The sequence below is a fragment of the Rattus norvegicus genome, chromosome 2 (assembly GCF_036323735.1).
Source record: "Rattus norvegicus strain BN/NHsdMcwi chromosome 2, GRCr8, whole genome shotgun sequence".
Taxonomy (NCBI): domain Eukaryota; kingdom Metazoa; phylum Chordata; class Mammalia; order Rodentia; family Muridae; genus Rattus; species Rattus norvegicus.
The window spans coordinates 70,968,706-70,983,123 of NC_086020.1; positions in this window are offsets into that span (position 1 = coordinate 70,968,706).

The following is a 14,418-nucleotide window of genomic DNA, read 5'->3' on the forward strand; positions in this document are numbered from 1 at the left end:
CTGGTATCTGTCTAGGAAATTGTTCATTTCCTGCAGATTTTCAAGTTTTGTTGAATATAGGCTTTTGTAGTAAGATCTGATGATTTTTTGAATTTCCTCTGAATCTGTAGTTATGTCTCCCTTTTCATTTCTGATTTTGTAAATTTGGACACACTCTCTGTGTCCTCTCATTAGTCTGGCTAAGGGTTTATCTATTTTGTTGATTTTCTCAAAGAACCAACTTTTGGTTCTGTTGATTCTTTCTATGGTCCTTTTTGTTTCTACTAGGTTGATTTCAGCTCTGAGTTTGATTATTTCCTGCCTTCTACTCCTCCTGGGTGTATTTGCTTCTTTTTGTTCTAGAGCTATTAGGTGTGCTATCAAGCTGCTGATACATGCTCTCTCCTGTTTATTTCTGCAGGCATGAAGAGCTGTGAGTTTTCCTCTTAGCACAGCTTTCATTGTGTCCCATAAGTTTGGGTATGTTGTGCCTTCATTTTCATTAAATACTAAGAAGTCTTTCATTTCTTTCTTTTTTTCTTCCTTGACCAGGTTATCATTGAGTAGAGCATTGTTCAACTTCCATGCATATGTGGGCATTCTTCCTTTATTTTTGTTGAAGACCAGCTTTAGCCCCTGGTGGTCTGATAGGATGCATGGGATATTTTCTATCTTTCTGTATCTATTGAGGCCTGTTTATAACCAATTATATGGTCAGTTTCGGAGAAAGTACCATGAGGTGGTGAGAGGAAGGTATATCGTTTTGTTTAAGATAGAATGTTCTGTAAATATCTTTTAAGTCCATTTGGCTCATGACTTCTCTTAGTCTGTCTATGTCTCTGTTTAATTTCTGTTTCAATGATCTGTCCATGGAAGAGAGTGGGGTGTTGAAATCTCCTACTATTATTGTGTGAGGTGCAATGTGTGCTTTGAGCTTTAGTAAGGTTTCTTCTATGTATGTAGGTGCCTTTGTATTTGGAGCATAGATACTTAGGATTGAGAGTTCATCTTGGTGGATTTTTCCTTTCATGAATATGAAGTGTCCTTCCTTATCTTTTTTGATGAATTTTAGTTGAAAATTGATTTTATTCTATATTAGAATGGCTACTCCAGCTTGATTCTTCAGACCATTTGCTTGGAAAGTTGTTTTCCAGCCTCTCACTCTGAGGTAGTGGCTGTATTTGTCTCTGAGGTTTGTTTCCTGTAGGCAGCAGAATGCAGGGTCCTCATTGCATATCCAGTTTGTTAATCTATGTCTTTTTATTGGTGAGTTGAATCCATTGATGTTGAGAGATATTAAGGAATGGTGATTGTTCCTTCCTGTTACATTCGTATTTGGATGTGAGATTATGTTTGTGTGCTTTTCTTCTCTTTGTTTTGTTGCCAAGACGATTAGTTTCTTGCTTTTTCTAGGGTGTAGCTTGCCTCCCTATGTTGGGCTTTGCCATTTATTATCCTTTGTAGGGCTAGATTTATAGAAAGATATTGTGTAAATTTTTTTGTCATGGAATATCTTGGTTTCGCCATCTATGCTAATTGATAGTTTTGCTGGATACAGTAACTTTGGCTGGTATTCGTGTTCTCTTAGTGTCTGTATGACCTCTTTCCAGGATCTTCTGGCTTTCATAGTCTCTGGTGAGAAGTCCGGTGTGTTTCTGATTGGTCTGTCTTTATATGTTACTTGACCTTTTTCCCTTACTGCTTTTAATATTCTTTCTTTGTTTTATGCATTTGGTATTTTGACTATTATGTGATGGGTGTAGTTTCTTTTCTGGTCCAATCTATTTGGAGTTCTGCAGGCTTCTTGCATGTTTATGGGCATCTCTTTTTTTAGGTTAGGGAAGATTTCTTATATGATTTTGTTGAAGATATTTACTGGTACTTTGAGCTCGGAGTTTTCACTCTCTTCTATAACTATTATCCTTAGGTTTGATCTTCTCATTGAGTCCTGGATTTCCTGTATATTTTGGACCAGTACCTTTTTCCATTTTCCATTATCCTTGAAAGTTGTGTAGATGATTTCTATGGAATCTTCTGCTCCTGAGATTCTCTCTTCTATGTCTTGTATTCTGTTGGTGATGCGTGTTTCTATGGCTCCTTGTCTCTTCCTTTTGTTTTCAATATCCAAGTTTTTCTCCCTTTGTGCTTTCTTTATTGCTTCTGTTTCCGTTTTTAATTTCTTTACCTGTTTGATTGTGTTTTCCTGGAATTCTCTCAGGGATTTTTGTGATTCTTCTCTATAGGCTTATATTTGTTTATTTTTGTTTTCCTCCATTTCTCTAAGGGAGTTTTTTATGTCTTTCTTGAAGTCCTCCATCATCATGATCAAATGTGTTTTTAAACCTAGATCTTGCTTTTCTGGTGTGTTTGGATAATCAGTGTTTGCTTCAGTGGGAGAATTGGGCTCCGATGGGTTCATGTAGTCTTGGTTTCTGTTGCTTGGGTTCCTGTGCTTGCCTCTCGCCATCAGATTGTCTCTGGTGCTACTTTGTTCTGCTATTTCTGACAGTGGCTAGACTGTCCTATAGGCCTGTGTGTCAGGAGTGCTGAAGACCTGTTTTCCTGTTTTCTTTCAGCTAGTTATGGGAACAGAGTGTTCTGCTTTCAGGCATGTAGTCTTTCCTTTCTCCTGGTCTTCAGCTCTTCCTGTGGGCCTGTGTCTTGATTCCACCTGGCAAGTCGCTTGGAACAGAAAATTTGGTCTTATCTGTGGTCCCGAGGCTCAAGTTGCTCGTGGGGGGTTGCTTTTGAGCTCTCTGTGAGTGTGCCCACCAGGAGGGACTGCGCTGTTTTTTCCGGGACCCCCGTGCACCGGGGTCCCAGATGGCATTAGGTGTTTTCCTCTGGAGTCAGAAATGTAGACAGAGTGTAATTTCTTCTGGCTTATCAGGTGTGTCTGCCCCTCTGAAGGTTTAGCTCTCCCTTCCACATGATATGGATGCAGAGAACTGTTGATCCAGTCCCTTCAGGTCTGGGTGGTGTCTGGAGCACAGGGGACCTGCAGCTCCAGTGCCCCTATCTTCCGGTTCACAGAGGCCGTATACAGTTTCCTCTTGGGCCAGGGATGTGGGCAGGGGTGGGCAGTATTGGTGGTCTCTCCCACTCTGCAGTCTCAGGGGTGCCCACCTGTCTAGGTGGTAAGCTCTCTCTCCCAAGGGGTTTGGGAGCACTGAGCTGCGCACTGGGATCAGCGAGGTTCAGCTTGGTCAAATTTACAAACAGAATTGTCTAATATATAAAGCTACATGCTATCTCAGTAAGTCATTCCTTTCCTGTTCATTAACAAGCACTCCTCTCTTACTCATCTACTTCCTTGTGCATTCTTCAATTCACTTTTGTATATTGACTCATGTTGTATATTATGCAAACATGTTATGCTATTATGCAGAAAAAGTTGCTGAAAGTCTTTTCTAATTATAATATTGCTTATATTCATACATACTTATCAAAGGATAAATGAAATTTTACAATAGAGTTACTTCAGTACAAATTTAATTCTCCATTCTTGCTTTAGAAACAGATTATAAAGTGGAATTTTATGCAGAGTACAGCAGGAGAGTGAAACTCTCAAAGTCACAGGATTGTTCTTAAGATTCTAGGGTTTAAATGAGGGGAAAGGTCAAGCATTCTCCTGAGAACAGATCTTGATTGTCCATTAGGGTAAATGTTTGTCAGAGTTGATGAAGCATCTGCATCTGCAACACATCTGGTTAGGCTTGGCCACCGGTTTCCTGGAATTCTCTGTGCAGGAAACAATGGCTGGAGGGCACGATGGGGACTTGAACAAACATCACAGGGGCAGAACAGAACCCATTACTCATTTACTCACATCAGGTGATAAGCAGAGGGTCAGTGAGTCTGAACCAGTTTTCCTGAATATTTAACAATCTGTTTTCCTGAGTCAGAGCCTGTTGCTGAGTTTTGAGCTAATTTAAAACCCTATCTCTCGGGTTGGGGATTTAGCTCAGTGGTAGAGCGCTTGCCTAGGAAGCACAAGGCCCTGGGTTCGGTCCCCAGCTCCGAAAAAAAGAACAACAACAACAACAAAAAAAACCTATCTCTCAGCTTCCCAGGCATGTCTTCCCCTCTGAAGGTTTTGCACTCCCTCCCATGGGATTTGGGTGCAGGGAGCTTTTGTCCAGATCCCTTCAGGTCTTGGCGGTGTCTGGACTACAGGGGACCTGCTGCTTGAGTGCCCCCTATCTTCCTGTTCCCAGAGGCCCTATACAGTTTCCTCTTGTACCAGGGATGTGGGCAGGTGTGGGCAGTATTGGTGGTCTCTCCCACTCTGCAGTCTCAGGAGTGCCCACCTGTCCGGGTGGTGAGCTCTGTCTCCCAAGGGGTTTGGGAGCAGGGAACTGTGCAAGGTTGGGGACTCTAGCTAAAAACAGAAAGTGTCCAGTCCCAGAGGAATTTTGCCTCTGTGTGTCCTGAGAACACCAAGCAGGTCTCTTGGAGCAGAAAAGTTGGTCCTACCTGTGGTCCCGCGGCTGAAGTGACTCCTGGGGGCTGCTTTTGAGCTCTCTGAGAGGGCGCCAACCAGAAGGCCCTCCGCTGCCTTTTCCCGGAGCCCTGGTGCACCGGTGTCCCAGATGGTGTTAGGTGTTTTCCTCTGGAGTCAGAAATGTGGGCAGAGTGTAGTCTCTTCTGGCTTCCCAGGCGTGTCTGCCCCTCTGAAGGTTTAGCTCTCCCTCCCACAGGATTTAGGTGCAGGGAGCTTTTGATTGGGTCCCTTTGGATCTGGGTGGTGTCTGGACCACAGAGGACCTGAGGCTTTGACTTGTTTTCTTCTGGTGTCATCACTGTCCTTTGCTAATATTTTAGAACTTATTTATGGTACTATATGGATGACTGTCATATATAATAAAAATAAAGAAATATATCTCAAAATTATGGAAACACATTGAAAGACACATCATTCTACTTATATAATTCTACTTTCAGGAATATACACAGTAATATAGAACTATGAATAATTTAAAGAACAAAACAACTGTTTCTACCAAGAAGAAGAACATATTCAAATGAAATTAATATAATAATTTCAGTCTACAATATTTGTTTGCAGTCACTTTTATATTACTATTGTATGAACAGAGATAGGCATCTAACTTATTCTTATTCTAGTAAGTTTACTATACATTTTCCTTTACAAAATCTTTTACAAAGTATGATTATGAGATGCCTTACAATATCAAAATTGAGATTACTTATAAAATTTTAATAATTTTATGCCAATTTAACTGTTTTTAGGCTGTCTATATTATAGATAATCAATAAGGTTTTATCATTACTTTAATAACTTGCTATGAAATTAGATATGGTTTTCAATTACTCATAATGAACAATAGCATAATTAAAATGTGGCTTATTATAAGTGGAATGGCTAAATTAAAACATTTCTCCATATTCCAAAGTCAGTGAGTGTGTTCACATAAAAAATTAAGACATAATTCTAGAGATTATTTTTAATTAGCAACCATTACACTACCTCCAGTTACATTTTGTAGATTTCCTTGGAGCAGCTACAAATCCACACTGACTTTATTTAAAGGGATCCAGAGTGCATTTTTTATAATTGTTAATAGTTCAGATTCAGTGCGTATGTTTAAGTGACACTATATATGAATTACATATATACTTAGTTGATTGAATATAATGCACATTTACATTTATGGATTAAAATAATGTTTTAAAACAACTATATATTCAATTTACAAAACACTAATGTCTACTGTGAAATACTATTCTACGGAATATAACTAATAAATAAATATGGGTCAGATCTTTCCGTTTGGGGATAGACATTTTGGAAGAAATATATATATTAAATAATTGTCCATTTTAGGAGAGCTCATGCTGCTCATTTATATTTTATGACAATATGGTATCCTTGATAATATTCATATGTCACTTATTATTGCTGGATAAGTAAAAAATAAATTCTAATGAAAAACAATTTGACTTAAATCAGCAGATGTCAAATCGTGGATTGTGACTCCTTTGGGACTTAAATGACCCTTTCACAGGGGTGACCTAACACAGTCAGAAAATACAAATACTTACATTATGTTTCAAAAGAGTAGCAAAATTATATTAATGAAGTAGATGACTTTATGGTTAAGGGAAACTACAACATGAAGGATTGTTTCAAAGGCTCAGGTTGGAAATCATTGCTTTCAAGCATTTTTTTTGAGTTTTTTTAAATTTTTATTTTCCGTACATTAAATTTACTCATAAAAACAGTCTAAAAATGTACAATTTTTCCTTTTAACAAAGTATAATAAAACATAAAAACCCCAAAAACAATACTTGACATTTACAATTCAAAATCAAATTAGCAGAATATTAAATATTTACAAAACTATATCTTTTAAAAATATTTATAAAGTTACATGCAATTTTGTAGAATTGACAAAAGAATGGCTCAAAAATGGGAGAATTGTCCTTCATTCCTAACAAGAAAATATGCCCAATAGAATCTGAAGGTTTCAGTCCTGGTACCAACACCTGTGTGTGTGAGAACTGACCTGGAGGCGGGGCCACTGCCCCCTGTGGCAGCGCAGTGCCCTGGCCCTGGCCCTGGCCCTGCCAGTACAGTATGTGGTTTGCTGAAGTATTGCCAAGTGTAGACTACAGGTGCCTGCCTTTTCAGAGAAACCCTGGGACGGGTCAGCGGTCAGTCCCATCTCTGGACTGATGGTTTCTTGGGCCACCTGATTGGCTCTACAGGAGTCGCCTGTACTTTGGAAAGGACAGCTGTCCCCCTGCTCAAGTTCCCCAAGACTCCTTGGGGATGAGGTTGAACAGATAGACCAAGTCCCTGCAACCTTTTAAGACTTCGGCAAGTGATGCCACCCATTAGCCGGCTGTAAAACTAGCTCGTCAGACCAAATGCCAGAAGCAGAGAAACGGGGACGGAGTGAGGAGGGTGAGACCCAATTCCCATTGGGCTGTCCTCACGGGACTGTCATGGCACACGTGCATGTGGTACAAGCGAGGCTGACCTGCAGAAATGACTGGAAGCCTAATGAGTCCCACACGGGAACTGCTGAGTACTGTGTAACAGGCCAGCTGCTGCCATCTTTAGAGATGAGTGTGCCTGCCGCTGGTTTCCGGATACCCAGCCACATACACTCAACAACTTGTCTTCACTGCGAGCGCTAGATCCCATCCCCCGGTGCCCTTCAGCAGTTAGGAGTTTTCAGCATTAAAACACTTTCCAATTTTCACTATTGACCGTGAAATAAAAACTGGAAAGGAAGGTAAAAAACGGAGTATTTTGCTACAACAACAAAAAGGTCACATAGCTGTTTTGTCCCAACATTGTGCCCTCCTTCCTGTCTGAATATCCCACTTTGTACCCGAGATGTTAACACAGGGCTAGAATCCGACATGAGTCTGGGGCCGTCGCACCTGGGCACCACTGCCACCTGACTGAGCAGTTTTAGAGAAATGACAGGAAAGGGCTGGTCTGTTAGGTGTGTAACGATGAAGTCTGGTGAGGAGGTGCCTGCTGGCCAGGCTGCACGCGCTCCTCGCTCCTCCTCACCAGCCGGCTTCACAGAGATGCCACACCACACAAGCGCTTCCAAAGGCAGCCGGCGGCTTCCAGACACAGACATCTGCTGCCTGGACAGCTGCAATGAATGGTGCTGGAGCTCGCTCACCTCCTCAATGCCACAAGGTAACGTGGAATTGCCACAGCAGATCAACAGCCGTAAGACACTGCATTCCCTATACTGACCACAGAACAGAAAACTTAAATATGATTTTTTCTTTTGTTATGAGACAGTTTTCAACAACAACTGTGTTGAAATAGGATTTATTTAAAATATTTCTTTGTTTAAAAAAAAAAACCAAAAAATTTAAAAGTTTGGCTTTCAGCACATACCCAGGCCACTGTGATGGCCTTCAGAAATATTAAAATCGTAAACATCAGTGAACACTCTAGGTCTTCCTTATTAACACAATGCGACCAATCCCAGTCTGGTGCTCTTTAAGGCAAAGTTGTGTCAGTTCTTGTGTTGACATTTGTAGTGTTTCTGAGTGAGAGATCAACAGAGCATCCCCTAGTGCCTCATCACCATCACCTCAGAACAGAGGATACTGTGTGCCATGGACAGAACAGAGGTCTATCGGTCCTGCATTGCATAGAATCCACACCACTCAAGCCTTCCGTGGGTCTCCACAGACACAAAGCCCATCTGAGAGCATGAAGCCTTATGTCACAACGCCTCCAGTTCTAGGGTATTTAGATTTACACTAATTCTGCATAAGGGTGATTGTCCCATCTGAAGAATGGTTTAAGTACTGTGATTCTTCTTCTCTGTAAATAGGAAGCTGGAAAATCCTTGGCAAGATCTTACCATCGATTTTTAATACCGAAGGCTTTAGCATTATAAATAATGTTATCTGAGCATAAAATTCCCTTTAACCTCGGAGGTCTAAGTCCCTTATGCCTCCGAGTTGAAACGGGTTGAAACGTTCACGCCCTGTTGAGGAGTGAGGACCCACCCCCACCCCTGGTCTGGTAGGTAACTGGTGAGCGGTTTCGAGGAGTCTTGCGTCTCTCTACTGAAGTTTTCCAGGCAATTTTAATGGAATTAACAATCAACACACAGCCTATACAAAAGAAGCCGACAGTTTCCAGTCTTTGTTCATGAAATCACAGAACTGTATTACTGCTGGATGTCTGTGTCAAGTGTGAATTCATCAGCAGTGAGCTCTGGGGCTGGGGTCCTGGGAAAGCCATCTGAGACACACATAGCTTGCTAGCTTCCTGAAGAATGAGGCGCGGCAGTCACACCCAACTCACAAAGCAGAGTCATTCCCATGTCCTTGAGAGTTGGTTCTTGTTTGGAGAGAGCAGGCTCAAAGCCTCCAATGGGAGGGCTGGTCTCAGGCCTCGGTGACTGGATTCCCTGGGACTTGGACCCTTCGGAATGAAGCTGTCGAGAGTGAGCTACGTCTTATTTACTAATATAGTGTAAATCTGTTTACAGAAAAAAATATTAAAAACCTGGAACTGCTCCAAGTGTCTACAGAACACCCTGCGTTCGGCTTTCAAGCATTTTAATATGTTATTCTCCAACATACACAACTGGATTAAGTTGTAATACAAATCATGCTACAAAGAACAAAAGCAATTAGAATCTCTATACAGAAAGCAAGTACCATTAATGTGGATAGGCGCTGATGAGAAGTTTTCAAGAATAAGAGTTGCTACTAACATGAGCATACTCCTAATTCATCCAGGTATGGATGTGCTCCTGTGTAATCCTAGAACATGGCAAGTGGCAGCAAGAGATTAGGTGTTAAATGCTGGCTTTGGCTGCATAGAAAGTTTGAGAACTACTTATAGTTTATGGATCCTGTCTCAAAAAGCATAAGCAAAAGCAAAATAATATGTTGTATTTGCATTCTTTTTCATTGAAAATCCATGTATTCTTTATCACGAGCTTAATACACAAAATTGTGACCCCACTGGAGGAAGAAGTGATTGTTTGCTACCTCCGTTGCTTTAATTTGTCACCTCAATTTGCGACTGCAATTGGTTAAACATAACCTATGTAATTAAAAAATAACTGAATGAAACTAACACATTTTAAAAATACTAAATTAATTGTACTAGTAACTCCGCACTATTTTAAAACTGTTAATTTTGTTTATACAGTTGCTTTTTTCCTTTAGATTGATATTAAATTTTTACTTAAATAAAAATCAACCTAGTTGATTTTACATTCTTTATTCATACCATTTGCATGAACTACTTTATATCAGAAAATATTCTTAGCTATTACAGGTCTTTTATCCCATATTTTACAAAGCTATTTTATCCATAATTTATAAAAAGACAAAAATATATGGTTTCTAACATTATTTTATATTAATCAATTGTATTTGGAGCTAGAAGATTATCTGAAATATTTTTTAGGAACAATTATGCATTATTATTATCATCAAATATAATCCATGTGCACTTTCTTTCTGCCTCTACATACTTACAAATGTGAATTATGTAAATATAAACATAAATAAATAAATAAATACTTCTGAGAGGAATTTGTATGAATGCTGTAAAATGACATATAATACTTCAAAGATAATATACATAGAATTGGCATATATATTTTCACAATAATTTCTCCTACAAATAGTTGCATTGGAAAATACATATCTTGAATTGTATAGGAAAATCATGCTGAATATTTCACAATTTTTCATGTTCCCTAGCTGAGAATGGACTTCAAGAAGCAACACTAATGATTAAATCAATAAGAACATGTAGAGAGTTATTCCAATATGGACCATTACCCAGTAATGCTCCCATTCAGACATTTTGGAAGATGAACTGGCTTTTTGCTCACCTAGGATCCTAATGGCTGAGGGTGACGTGCCAACCGTGAATATACCCAGTAAGATTATAAGTTAACATAACTTAATATACCCAGTAAGACTCCATTTGAGAAAACTAATATTTTTGCTTTGCAAATGAGTATTATTTCATATAGTGTCTTCATTATGAATAGAAACTTAGGTCCATTTTCCCTTCTCCTTACTGGAACCACTTCCCCCACCCAAAGCCCTGTCTTGACTCTGTGTAGGCCTTATGCATGTTGACACACTCTCTGTGAGTGTATATGTGGATCCATAGTGTTGTATCTAGAAGATTGTTTCTATCACCTCTGGCATGCAATCTTGTTGTCTTCTCTTCTGCATAGGTCCCTGTCATACATCCTGAGTTTGAATAGTAAAAACATATTTTCTTTGTTGTGAATCTTCATTTTTCCTTCCCTTCTTTGTAATTGGTTACTTCCATTTTCTCCTACACCATTGTGAAGAAATGATGTCAGATCATTCTCAGAGTAATCACAACGGTCTTCATCATCTGTCTAATGCATAGAGAAATTTTTCTAATAGAATTGTCAGGGGTGGCAGGGATAGAGGGCAAGAGAGATGGCTCAGTGGTTAAGAACATGCTGTTCTTCCAGAACTTGGTTCAATTCTAAGCACCTAAAGGAAAGGTCACACCCATCTATAACTCCAGTTCCCGGACTTCTAATACAATTCTTCACATACACACAGCAAAACATGGATGAACACAAAACAAAATTAAATTATTAAGTAAAAGTATCAGTCACTTTTGCTGAGGAAGTTCATAAAACACAGAATTGCCTATACTCAAAACCAAGAAGTAAGTAAAGTATCACAGAACACTCACAAATTAAAATTAGCAAATCCAAATTTTAGCCATAACAATATTGCCTTAAGAGCTTTACAGAGCTCTTAATATTCCTTATTTTAACCATAAAAGTAGATAAAGGCTTAAATAAAGCTACTAATTTATTCTTATTTTAAATTATACCATCTTTCGTCATAGTTTTGTTAACAAAATCCATGTTTCCTGTTTTAATAGCTATAAAATATTACTTTCAAAATCCATGTTTAATTTCTGCCACCTCAGTTAGAGGATCAATATCCAATTATGGTTCATGCTCATGTATTCTTTGACCCTTTTAGTTAAAGGGAACTGTAAGAATTCATTTATTGACCATGTATCTTTTTACTTTAGGTATGTTTAATATGCAATGAGAGGATGAAATCAAATTAGAAGAAACTATATAATTCAGAATTCTTCCTATCAATTTTTAGTCCAACAATATTTTAAGTATCTAATTTTCTAAACATTAAATACCCTTTCCATGCTGATTAAACATGTTCGTTTTCTTGAATGTTATCAAAAAGGCAATCAAGCAGTGAAATTAATGATGGACCTCTAAGAAAGCATATGATAATAAAATACCAAGATCAGACCAATTTATGTGATATTTTAGAACAAGTACAGTGTTCCAGAAATGTGTAAAATTCTAGATTAATGGAGGCTGAGCATGTGACCAACATGTTTGTATTAAAACATATATCTGTTTATAGAAAAATGAAAGTGGCCTCCAGATAGAAACTGAGAGGCTTCAGTCCACTTTAATATGTTATTTTCCCACTCTTAACCTTTCCAGCCAATAAATGACTAATATTCAGCTGCTACACCAGGCTCAAACTGAGGGACTTTGAGTTCATGGAAACTTTGGTAATGCTGTAAATTATTTTGACACCAATTCGTATTGTAATTTACTGTTGATGTGAGATATAGTTTTCCAAATTTTAGTAACGAGTTACAGATAAGGCTTAAGTCATTTATTCTGACTTATACACCATCAATACATGGCATTAAAAAAGAGCAATCATTTTGGAAGAAACCAAAAAAAAGGAAAACAAATAAGAGCTATATTTTCGACAGTGAAACTGTGATACTTAATTTTGAGGGTTGAAGTTGTTTGAATTATAATGTCCCATCACATACTTCAAATACAGAAACTATTGATGTCATGTTGCTGGGGCTTTGGGGGGCCAGTTAGGAGGTATGGCCTTACTGAAAGAAATGGATCTATTGGGAGAGGTTGGCTTTGAGAGCTGAAATCCTGTCACTTATAGTTTGTGTGTCTGTTTAATGCTTATAGTTGAGGGTGTAAGGGGTAGCTTCCTATGCCTCCTACCAGGCCTGTTATTTGTGCTATCCCCTCCCCACCATTATGGACACTTATCTTTCTGGAAGCATAAGCTGGAATAAGCTCTTTCCCCAAAAGTTGCTTTGGACCATGGGGTTTTGTTGGGGACAGCATACCATGACAGGGCAATAGACTTGTAACTAATATAGGGACAATTTTAGGAAGTTAGAAATATGGACACACACATGACAAATTGGGATCTAGCTCAAGGGGAGACTCCAAGGCCGAACACTGATGGCATGTGTGCTTACAGGCAGGAGTCTAGCATGGCTGCCCTCAGAGAGGCCTAACAAGCAGCTGAAAGAGTCCAATACAGATATTTACACCCAACCAATGGACAGAAGCTGGGAACCTCTGTAGTTGAATTATGGAAAAGCTGAAAGAAGCTGAGGAGGAGGGCGACCCTATAGGAAGACCAGCAGTCTCAACTAACATCGACCCCTGAGATCTCTCAGACACTGAGCCACCAACCAGAAGACATCAGGCCCATACCACATATACCACAGAGGACGGCCTGGACTGGCCTTAGTGAGAGAAGATGCACCTAACCCTCAAGAGACTTGAGGTCCCAGGAAGTGGGGAGGTCTAGTGGGGTAAAGGTGGCAAAGTGGTGACATCTTCTTGGAGACAGGAGAGGAGTTATGGGATGAGGAACAGTCAGAGGGTGGACTAGAAGGGTGATAATTGCTGAACTGTTAAAAAAATTAAATACTACTGCTAATAGTAATAAAAAATAATAGATGGATACTATGAATGGACACAGTTGGTTGTACCTATGAACTTGTTTTCAGAGGGCAAGGGTTGGAAGCTACCTCCCTGTGTATGGGTGGCATCATTCAATATGATGTGAACATAGAGAGAGCACAATGATGATTGCTAATACATCCATTTTATCTACATCCAATGCTGTCCAGGGTTGAGCAACTAAAGTACTTCATGCCCTGCCACAATTATGTTAAACTCTGAAGTGTTCCACAAATAATCAAGTTTGTTGAACTTGAACAAAAATCTCTGGAACCCAGGCACCAAAGTAAATAATTCCTATTTCAAGATGTTTTGGTTTGCTTCGCTTTGCAGCTATTTAATCGTAGAGACAAAAGCGACTAACACAAAGTGTAACTGATAACTCTACCAACAGTACTTTCCTATTTCAAACAATCAAAATAAATATTGCACTATTTACTTTGCAAAAGTTTTGAGCTTTCATGTGTGCCCAATAATATTAAAACTGATCAAAGACAATTGATTCTGCAGCATTTCCCTTCTCTGGAATGGATCAAATAACTCTGAGCATCACTGCTATTGATCGGTACTCATTTGCAGATGTGATATCAATAGTCTTATTCATAAGCACATAATTAATTTCATGACCCAATGAATACAAAACTAAATGAACATAGTTTAGGGAATTCACTATGTTTTATTTTGCCACGACTATACATTCATTTGCATATTTTTTTCTTTTCATTTTTTATTGTAAACAGGATCATGTTTCGAATAGCAATTGAAGATAAAAATAAATGTGGAAAATGATTTAAATGCCTCAGAGATATTCCCGCAGTGTGATTGGTAGGTTTTATGAAATCTCAGCTCTTTTCTATAGTAAATATAGTTTACACTGCAGGAAAAAGTGATTAAAATCAGATCACTGAGAGGTTAATGATCAAAAGCCATAGGCAAAGATGTTGGTTGTTCATTTTGTAAAGGATCACAATGATGACAAACTTTGACAGTGTTACATGCCGCAAAACCTCAAAGGCATGTTCAATCATACTCTGAGATACAGAGCAGTCTAATCATTTTTATATTAAACAATTCAAATTCTATGGACTGTGCTTGACTTACATTTCGAAAGACATTAGGTTGAACCATT